We start from the raw sequence: 10,108 nt of genomic DNA on the forward strand, positions 1-10,108 counted from the left end.
TTTACAAGAAAAAAACAAACCAATCCAAAAGTGGGTAGAGGATATGAACAGACACTTTTCAAAAGAAGACATATATGAAGCCAATAAACTTATGAAAAAATGCTCATCATCACTGGTCATTAGAGAAATGCAAATCAAAACCACATTGAGATACCATCTCACACCACTTAGAATGGTGATCATCAAAACATTAGGAATTATGCTTAGAAGTCAGAGTTTCCAGGCGTGGTGGCTTACGCCTGTAATTCCAGCACTTTGGAAGGCTGAGGTGGGCAGATCACAAGGTCAAGATCTCGAGACCACCTTGGCCAACGTAGTAAAACCCCATCTCTACTGAAAATATAAAAATTAGCTGGGCGTGGTAACACACACCTGTAGTCCCAGCTACTTGGAAGGCTGAGGCAGGTGAATTGCTTGAACCTGGGAAGCAGAGGTTGCAGTGAGCCAAGATCATGCCTCTGCACTCCAGCCTGGTGACAGAGTGAGACTCTGTCTCAAAAAAAAGTCATAGTTGACAGATGGGAACTTTGAGGTTTACAACAATCACTACCAGTGAACGAAATACTGTATGCCAGACCCTATATCAGGTCCCTTAAACCTGTTATCTCACTTAACACTCACCTTCTGAGACAGGTATTAAAACTCCCCGTGTTACAGATGAAATTGAGAATCAGAGAGTTTAAGTAAATTATCTAGGATCACAGAATTAATTATTGAGAAGAGTTTAAGTAAATTATTTAGAAGCACATAATTAATTGTTGAAATTTAAGCCCAAGATGACTGTACAACTGATGGTTGTTCTGTCCACCATGGTAAGCCATCTCTCTATCCAGTGAACTTTGATTCTGTGCTATACTTAATAGTGTGCCCACTGGGTAGATGCCTGCTTGTCTGACCTGCCCTAAACATCTATTGAACTCATTGCCCAGGTTCACAAGAAGAAAGAAGAAAGTGGGGAGACAGGAGGCTTGCTCGTGTTGCTTGATTTCTTTGCTTTATCTCTGACCAGAATAAGGTATTCACCACCAGCATGACTGTCCTCCTTATTTTATACCAGATTTGTTCCAAATGATTTCAGGCTATTTCCCCCAAAAAAGCTAGACTTAAAAGATAAAGATTTACCACCATAAAGGTTATTCAAAAGAAACACTCTGGGCTCTGGCCACATTGAACGTTTCTGTCTCTGAAAGCTTTGGGGCAAAAGAAAGAGCATGGGAACTGCTTTCCACTGGGCCTGAGGACCCCATTTTTAGCCATCTGAAAAAGAGACATGTGAACTGCCATTGACTCTAGGGACGTCTTTCAGTGTGATCAAGAATGTCAATGACAATGCCAACACTAATATCTCCAAATACTGGATTAATAATTGAACAAAATTGTAGCACCCCATGTGACTCTCCACATCTAAATTTAAAATGGTAGAATGAAACTGACTAATCTCAAGAGGGATTTTATTTATTATCTCCTTGACATGCTAAGAGAGAATGAAAACTGTAGTTAACTATTCTAAAGGAGCAACATAAGCCTTTTCAAGGTCCAAAAGCCCATGCTCAGCTTTGAATGGTGCTCGGTTGCTAGTCTCTGCCACTTTTGCAAATGATCATTTATTAAATAAGAAGAGACATTTTGAAGACAGCTAAGTCCTCAAAACAGGAAAAAGTAATACAGTCTCAGAGCAAGAAGGCGAGAAATTATGTCATGTGAACCCGGTCACGGTGTGCCCTGAGTGCTTATGGAAAAGTCATTGTGTAGCAGTAAATAATGGATGGATCATAAGGTGTTTTATTCCAGAGCATTCACAATGCTTGACTTGCTCTTCAGTTCACAAAGCATTACAAAGTATGTGAATGGTACAGTAAGGCCAGTTTGGCAGGGGCAGGGACTAAGACTTGAAGTGACTGTATCCAAGATGACAGAGAAAAACATACTTGTGGGTACACAGCCTGTATCTCCTGGGTCAAATACCGATTCTAAATATCAGCTCACCTATCCTTCTTGTATGAAAAAAACCCTCAAACTACTTCTTCTCTTCTCCCACACCACAGCAATCACCAACACAGAAGACATCCAAGACCAAATATTGTGTGGAGGGGAATTTTCTCTGCCAATTCAATTCCAACACTATATATGTGAAGGTCATGCTAGATTTCACAGGTTGAGGGTTCAGTCCCTGAAAATTCCCCAGATTCGAATAGCACGCACAAGTCCAGGCCTCAGGAACTTGGGACCAACCAGCTTCAAGTTGGGGTTCCCACAACCTCCTCTTTGGGTTCCATTAATTCACTAGAGCAGCTCACAGAACTCAATGAAACACTTACATTTACTGGTTTACTGTAAAGGGTAATACAAAGGATACAGATGAAGAGATGGATAGGGCAAGGTATGGGAGAAGGGGCATAGGGCTTCCACACGCTCCCTGGGTGTGCCAACCTCCTAAAACCTCCTCATGTTCAGCTATCCAGAAGCTCTCCTAGCCCAGTCCTCTTGGGTTGATATGGAGGCTTCCTTCCATAGGCATGATTGATTAAGCCACTGGCCATTGATAATCAACTTTACCTTCAGCGCCTCCCACCCCAGCCCCCACAGGTTGAGGGGTAGAGCTGAAAGTCTCAATCTTCTGTCTTCTCAGTGTTTCTGGCAACCAGCCCTATCCTGAAGCTATCTGTGGACCTTAGTATACAAAAAATACTTTGGAGATTCCAAGGATTTTAGGAGTTGTGTGCCAGGAAACTGGAAAGAAGGTGACATAAATATTTTCATTACTTCTCTATCAGGTACTTTATATACAATAGTGGTCAGGGTAACAAATTTAATCAGGATCTTACACAAACTTGCCTGGATATTGAGCTTGCCAATATACATTTAAAATTAACCAGCTCACAAAAAGATAAAAATTCCATCTCCCATCCTCTTTTAGGGCAATGCACAAAAATCAAATAAAATCAAATCTGTACTTTCCCTAGTGTCTGGGCTTAGATTATTAGTGAGAATGAGTAGATGAATACATTCGATTAGTTTCATTCTTCTTCATAGCCTAAGCATAAGCTAAAAACTGAAGATTTTTTTAGTCAGTGCAAAATCGTTTAATTTTTTCTTAGCTCTTGAAAGAGGCTTCCAAGCCTAGTTGAGGGTTTAGGGAAAAAAGATAACTTCGTCTAGCTTCTTTGAAAAATGAGACTATGCTGAAGATATGGCTCACTAGAGACCTGAAGAAGTCTATTTTGTCACCTCGCTGTGTCACTGGCTCATTGCACATGTGGTCTTTCAAGGCAATTCCAAGCACCATTTTATAATGTCTCACTCTTAGGGTTGTGCTAGTTAGCATGTCTGGGGCTATCTATTATCTTTGACAATACACATTTCCCCAAACATATACACTCCCAATATTAAATAAAAGGGGCATTACAATCAATAAGGAAGTATTAAATCAAATAAATAATATGGGAAAACAGCAAACCTGTGTGTTTTTACTACTCTCACACTCCAACCAATCGCTTCGCCAGCAGATGTGAGCAGGGCTTTCCCCACACACCAAGCAAGCAGGTCTGCAGTGGACACCAGCTGGGTATCCTCTAATTCAGTTCAGTTCTGCCACCATCTATCTGAAGATATCATCTAATCCCAAAGGTTGAGGGCTCAGTCTCAGAAGACTGCCTTCCCACTTTGGTTGCCAATCACAAGGATAGGTTGTGACCTGTGCTTCTGATCCATTGGCTATAAATCAGGATTCCCATGACCCTCTATTTGAGTGTGATTACTTTGCTAGAGAAACTCACAAAATTGAGGGAAGTACTTTATGTTTACCCATTTATTTTAAAGGATATCACAAAGGATACAGATGAACAGCCATGTGGTAGAGATACATGAAGCAATGTATATGGGAAGATGCATGGATCTTTTGCTCCTTCCCCAGCATGTCATTCTCTAGGAACCTCCACACATTAACATATAGAAGCTTCCTGAACCCAGTCTTTTGGGGTTTTATGGAAGCTTCATTACATACACATAATTGATTACATCATTGGCCATTGGTGATCAACTCAACCTTCATCTCTTCTCTTCTCCCTGGAGGTTGGGGATTGGGGCTGAAAGACCCAACCCTGTAATCATGCCTTAGTCTTTCTGATGAGCAGTCCTATCCTGAACTACCTAGGGGACCCTGGCTACCAGTCATCTCATTAGCATCCAAAAGACACTCTACTCCAGAGATTCCCAGAGTTTTAGGATCTGTATGTCAAAAATGGGTCAAAGACCAAATATATATTTTACAATGTCACAATTACTCTATTATAGATCATTAAGCCAAGAATATCAAAATGTTCTAATTTTCCCTGAATGTGTGCTTTATGTACATATGCCAATTTCATACACAACCAGAAGAGGCAGGGAAGAGGGCGGGCGTCTGGAACTGTCAGGGCAGCAGGTCTCCTCTCCTTTAATCATCCATCTCTCCCTACCTCCCTACCAGTGGGTTATCCTCCAAGTGCCCCTCTCTCCGAAGGAAGAGATCCTCCATTCCATCACAGCATCTTCACATCCCCCCTTTTTCTCCTCTTATATACCATCACTACCTCCTCCTCTCTTTCTCTTTCTGCCTCTCCATTCCTGTGAATTCCCCAGCTGGGCCTACATGCCCTCCACCTCCATCTACATGATGCTCTGGGAAATCTCCTGCACTTCCTGGGTTGCCTTCAAGGTCCTCCCCAGATGGTTTCTGCCTGCTCCTGTAGTGGGTGCGTATATATTTAGGATAGTTAGCTCTTCTTGTTGCACTGATACCTTTACCATTATGTAATGTCCTTCTTTTTCTCTTTTGATCTTTGTTGGTTTAAAATAAGTCTGTTTTATCAAAGACTAGGATTGCAACCCCTGCTTTTTTTTTTCTTTGCATTTGCTTGGTAAATCTTCCTCCATCCCTTTATTTTGAGCCTATGTGTGTCTCTGCACAGGAGATGTGTCTCCTGAATACAGCACATCAATGGGTCTTGACTCTATCCAGCTTGCCACTCTGTGTCTTTTAATTGGGGTATTTAGCCCATTTTCATTTAAGGCTAATACTGTTATGTGTGCATTTGATCCTGCCATTGTGATGCTGTCTGGTTATTTTGCCTGTTAGTTGATGCAATTTCTTCACAGGGTCAATGATCTTTACAATTTTGTATGTTTTTGCAGTGGCTGGTACCAGTTGCTCCTTTCCATGTTTAGTTCTTCCTTCAGGAGCTCTTGTAAGGCAGCCCTGGTGGTAACAAAATATCTCAGCATTTGCTTGTCGGTAAAGGATTTTATTTCTCCTTCATGTATAAAGCTTAGTTTGGCTGGATATAAAATTCTGGGTTGAAAATTATTTAAGAATGTTGAATATTGGCCCCCACTCTCTTCTGGCTTGTTGGGTTTCTGCCGAGAGATCTGCTATAAGTCTAATGGGCTTCCCTTTGTGGGTAACCTGACCTTTCTCTCTGGCTGACCTTAACATTTTTTTCTTTATTTCAACCTTGGTGAATCTGACAATTATGTGTCTTGGGGTTGCTCTTCTCGAGGAGTATCTTTGTAGTGTTCTCTGTGTTTCCTGAATTTGAATGTTGGCCTGACTTGCTAGGTTGGGGAAGTTCTCCTGGATAATATCCTGAAGAGTGTTTTCCAGCTTGGCTTCATTCTCCCCATCACTTTCTGGTATACCAGTGAAACATAGATTTGGCCTTTTCACATAATTCCATGTGTCTTGGAGGCCTTGTTCATTTCTTTTCATTCTTTTTTCTCTAACCTTTTCTTCTCACTTTATTTCATTGAGTTAATCTTCAATCTCTGATATCATTTCTTCTGCATGATCAATTCGGCTATTGAAAGTTGTGTATGTTTCACGAAGTTCTCGTGCCGTGTTTTTCAGCTCCAACAGGTCGTTTATGTTCTTCTCTAAACTGGTTACTCTAGTTAGCAATTCATCTAACTTTTTTTCAAGGTTCTTAGTTTCCTTGCATTGGGTTAGAACATGCTCCTTCAGTTTGGAAGAGTTTCTTATCACCCACCTTTCAATTCATCAAACTCATTCTCTGTCCAGTTTTCTTTACTTGCTGGTGAGGAGATGTGATCCTTTGGAGGAGAAGAAGAGTTCTGGTTTCTGGAATTTTCAGCCTTTTTGTGCCAGTTTCTCCTCATCTTTGTAGATTTATCTACCTTTGGTCTCTCAAGTAGTTGACCTTTGGATGGGGTCTCTGAGTGGATGTCCTTTTTGTTGATGTTGAAATTACTCCTTTCTATTTGTTAGTTTCCTTTACCATCAGGCCCCTGTGCTGCAGGTCTGCTGGAGTTTTCTGGAGGTTCACTCCAGACCCTGCTTGCCTGGGTATCACTGGGAGAGGCGGCAGAACAGCAAATATTACTACCTGTTCCTTCCTCTAGTAGCTTTGTCCCAGAGGAGTACCTGTCAGATGCCAGCCAGAGCTCTCCTGTATGAGGTGCCTGTCAGCCCCTACTGGGAGGTATCTCCCAATCAGGATACATGGGGGTCAGGAATCCACTTGAGGAGGCAGTCTGGCCCTTATCAGAGCTCAAACACTGTGCTGGGAGATCCACTGTTCTCTTCAGAGCTGCTGGGCAGGCACATTTAAGTTTGCTGAAGTTGTGCCCACAACCATCCCTTTTCCAAGGTGCTCTGTCGCAGAAAGGTGCGGGATTTGTTTATAAGTCCCTGATGGGCTACTGCCGTTTTTCAGAGATGCCCTCCCTGATGAGGAGGGAATCTAGTGAGACAGTCTGCCTGTAGTGGCCTTGCTGAGTTGTGGTGGGCTCTGCCCAATTCAAACTTCCAAGGGCTTTGTTTACACTGTAAGGTTAAAACCACCTACTCAAGCCTCAGCAGTGGTTGACGCCCCTCCACCCACCACGCTCAGGCATGTTAGGTAGAGCTCAGGCTGCTGTGCTGGCTGCAAGAATTTCAAGACAATGGATCTTAGCTTGCTGGTCTCTGTGGGGCTGGGACCCGCTGAGCCAGACCACTTAGCTCCCTGGCTTCAGCCCCCTTTCCAGCAGAGTGAACATTTCTGTCTTGCTGGCATTACAGGCACCACTGGGTATGAAAAACAAAACTGACGCAGTTAGCTCGGTGTCTGCCCAAACTGCCCAGTTTTGTGCTGGAAACCCAAGGCGCTGGTGGTGGCGTAGGTATCGGAGAGAATCTCCTGGTCTGTGGGTTGGGAAGATCATGGGAAAAGTGTAGTATCTGGGCCGGATTGCAGGGTACAGTCCCTAATGGCTTCCCTTGGCTAGGAGATGGAGTTCCCTAACTGCTTGCACTTCTCAGGTAAGGCGATGCCCCACCCTGCTTCAGCTCTCCCTCCTTGGTCTGCGCCCACTGTCCAACCAGTCCCAATGAGAGGAACCAGGTACCTTAGTTGGAAATGCAGAAATCACCCGCCTTCTAAGTTGATCTTGCTGGGAACTGCACATGAGAGATGTTCATATTCAGCCATCTTGCCAGCAATTCAAAGACAGTTACTTTCACCATATCATTTTTTTGGCATACTGAGATTGTATGCATCAATCTTGCTAAATTAAATTACTAATTCTAATGAGTTGTTTATTTTTTAGTAATAATTTAAAAAATCTACATATATCACATCATCTTCAAATGACAGTTTTTTTCCATCCTTCCCAATCCTTGTGTCATTTATTTGCTTGCCTTATTGTACTAGATAATATCTTTAGAAAAAAGTTGAGTAAAACTAGGAACAGAAGAAATTCCTATCTTAGTCCTAATTTGAGAGGGAGAGTTTTTAATATTTCATCACTAAGTATAAAATTTGTCAGAGTTTTTATTGATAAATTTTATTAGATTAAGGAAATTCCCTGCTATTTCTATTTTGCTTAGCATTTCTATCATGAGTCAGTATAAATTATATATCTTAAGGTACTTATGAGATAATCACAATTTCTCCCATATTCCCATTTATTCAGTAAATTTTATCATTCGAGTTTCTCATTTTTCTTCTTTTTTCTCTTAATCCCACAGTGTTTGTAATGATTTTCAATTGTTAAATCAGACTTGCATTCTTGGAATAATTCCAACTTGGTTATAATGTCTTATCCTTTTAATATGTTACAGATTCCAGTTGACCACATTTTGTTAAGGACTTTTGTACCTAAGTTCATGAGAAAGATAAAAAATAATTTTGTTGTGGTTTCTTTGTCAGTTTTATTATTAAGGCTATTTAACCTCATGCTAGGTTGGGAACATGTCGGAAAATGTACATTAGTTTTATGCAGGATGCAACTTAGGCTCAGTTCTCTACAGTTCTTTTTTTTTTCTCTGCAGTCCTGGCTTTACAAATCCTGACTGCCTTAATGGCCCTAAATTTCAATTTCACTTTTCCGTCAGCTGTAAACCTTTGGTCTCTGCTCTGTGACATACATCATCAAGTGCCCTGAGGGAAAATGCAGTGGCCACAGTAGAGCTCATGTCTATCTGTTCCTCTCCTTTCAGGATCTCAGAGGCTGCTCAAATCTTGGCTGCCTTGCTTGCTCTGTGATACATTCAACAGCTTTTTAAAATCTAGTTTTTTATAGTTGTTCCTGGCAGGCACAAATTATTTATCATAACCAAAACAGGAAGTCCAATCTTCATCTTTAAGGTTGACAACAGATTGGACCATCTCTCATTGTTCCTTCCTTGGTAACAGAATATTGAGGTAGCAGTGCCCACAAGAACAATATGAAGCAGTGGTCGCACAAACAGCATCTGTAGCCACACCTGGGCTTGGGTTTCAGCTCTGCCACACCTAGCCAAGTGTGTTAGGAGAACTTCTCTACACTTCAGTTCACTCATTTTAGTATCTACCCCATAGGCTTATTGGGAATACTAGACCTAGTGAAATAATATGTTTGAAGTAGTTATACAGTGCCTAAAACAGGGCAATAAAGTGCTTTTTAACACAAAATTAATTTTTTATTATTGAAACTGATTTCTGATGTATCTCTTAATCACTTTTTATTGATATTTTATGCAAATATAGGAAAGTCTAATGAGTTTATGCTTTTTCTTGTGTCTGGCAGATAGCAGGCACTCAGCTAGTAAATATTTGTTAAACAGGGTTAGCATTGAAGGGATTTAACTCCACACATGGCTAGCAGTGGTTTATTCATTCAATTCCATTGATTCCAAAATAATGGTAATTTCCAACAGCTGTACTAAATCATGAATTTATCAGCTACTGTCTTTTAAACTGGGCATAATAATCTCAGTCACTGTAATCATTTTGAGACACGATTGACTGTTCTCACCTCCATCTCAAACAAAGTCAGAAAGAAGAAACAGAATGCTTTTTTTTTTTTTTTTGAAAGGGAATCTCGCTCCATCATCCAGGCTGGAGTGCAGTGGTGCCATCTCGGCTCACTGCAACCTCCACCTCCTGGGTTCAAATGATTCTCCTGCCTCGGCCTCCTGAGTAGCTGGGATTACAGGCATGCACCATCACACCCAGCTTATTTGGTATTTTTAGTAGACAGGGTTTCTCCATATTGGTCAGGCTGGTCTCGATCTCCTGACCTCAGGTGATCCACCTGCCTCAGCCTCCCAAAGTGCTGGGATTACAGGCGTGAGCCACCGTGCCTGGCCAAGAAGTTATAAATTACCTGGGACTTTTTCTTTTGCTTTCTTAGCTTGTCATTCCCTTCTGGAAACTCCTTCGTCATTCAGCACAGAACTTTACGTGGACCGATGGGTTAGCCTTGCAGAGATGGAGGGGTTAGGGTAGGAAGAGGACGGAGCATTGCTCCTCCCCAGGAGTTACCAGCTTCCAGGAAATAAGGAACTTTTCAAACTACTGGGAGAACCACAGCATGATATTATCAGTAGAACTGACTTCAGTGGAGTCACCCTAGATCCTTTAGGAGGGTCCCATAGAGGCCATTAGTGAGGCTCACCTCTGCAAAGCTGGGATCTCAGTGCATGGTGGATTTGAAAGAGAATAAATGTATCTTCAATTTATGCCCTTTTCTATTGTACTCGCATACATTTGCCCTGAATCTGCCGTGTGGATCTCATGGTGTAGCCAAGAGAAGGAACTCAGAGTCTGATGCCAGTTGTCAAGGAAAGAAGAATGAAGTTATGGTCTCT

The sequence above is a fragment of the Cebus imitator genome, unplaced genomic scaffold, assembly GCF_001604975.1.
Source record: "Cebus imitator isolate Cc_AM_T3 unplaced genomic scaffold, Cebus_imitator-1.0 Scaffold19, whole genome shotgun sequence".
NCBI lineage: Eukaryota > Metazoa > Chordata > Mammalia > Primates > Cebidae > Cebus > Cebus imitator.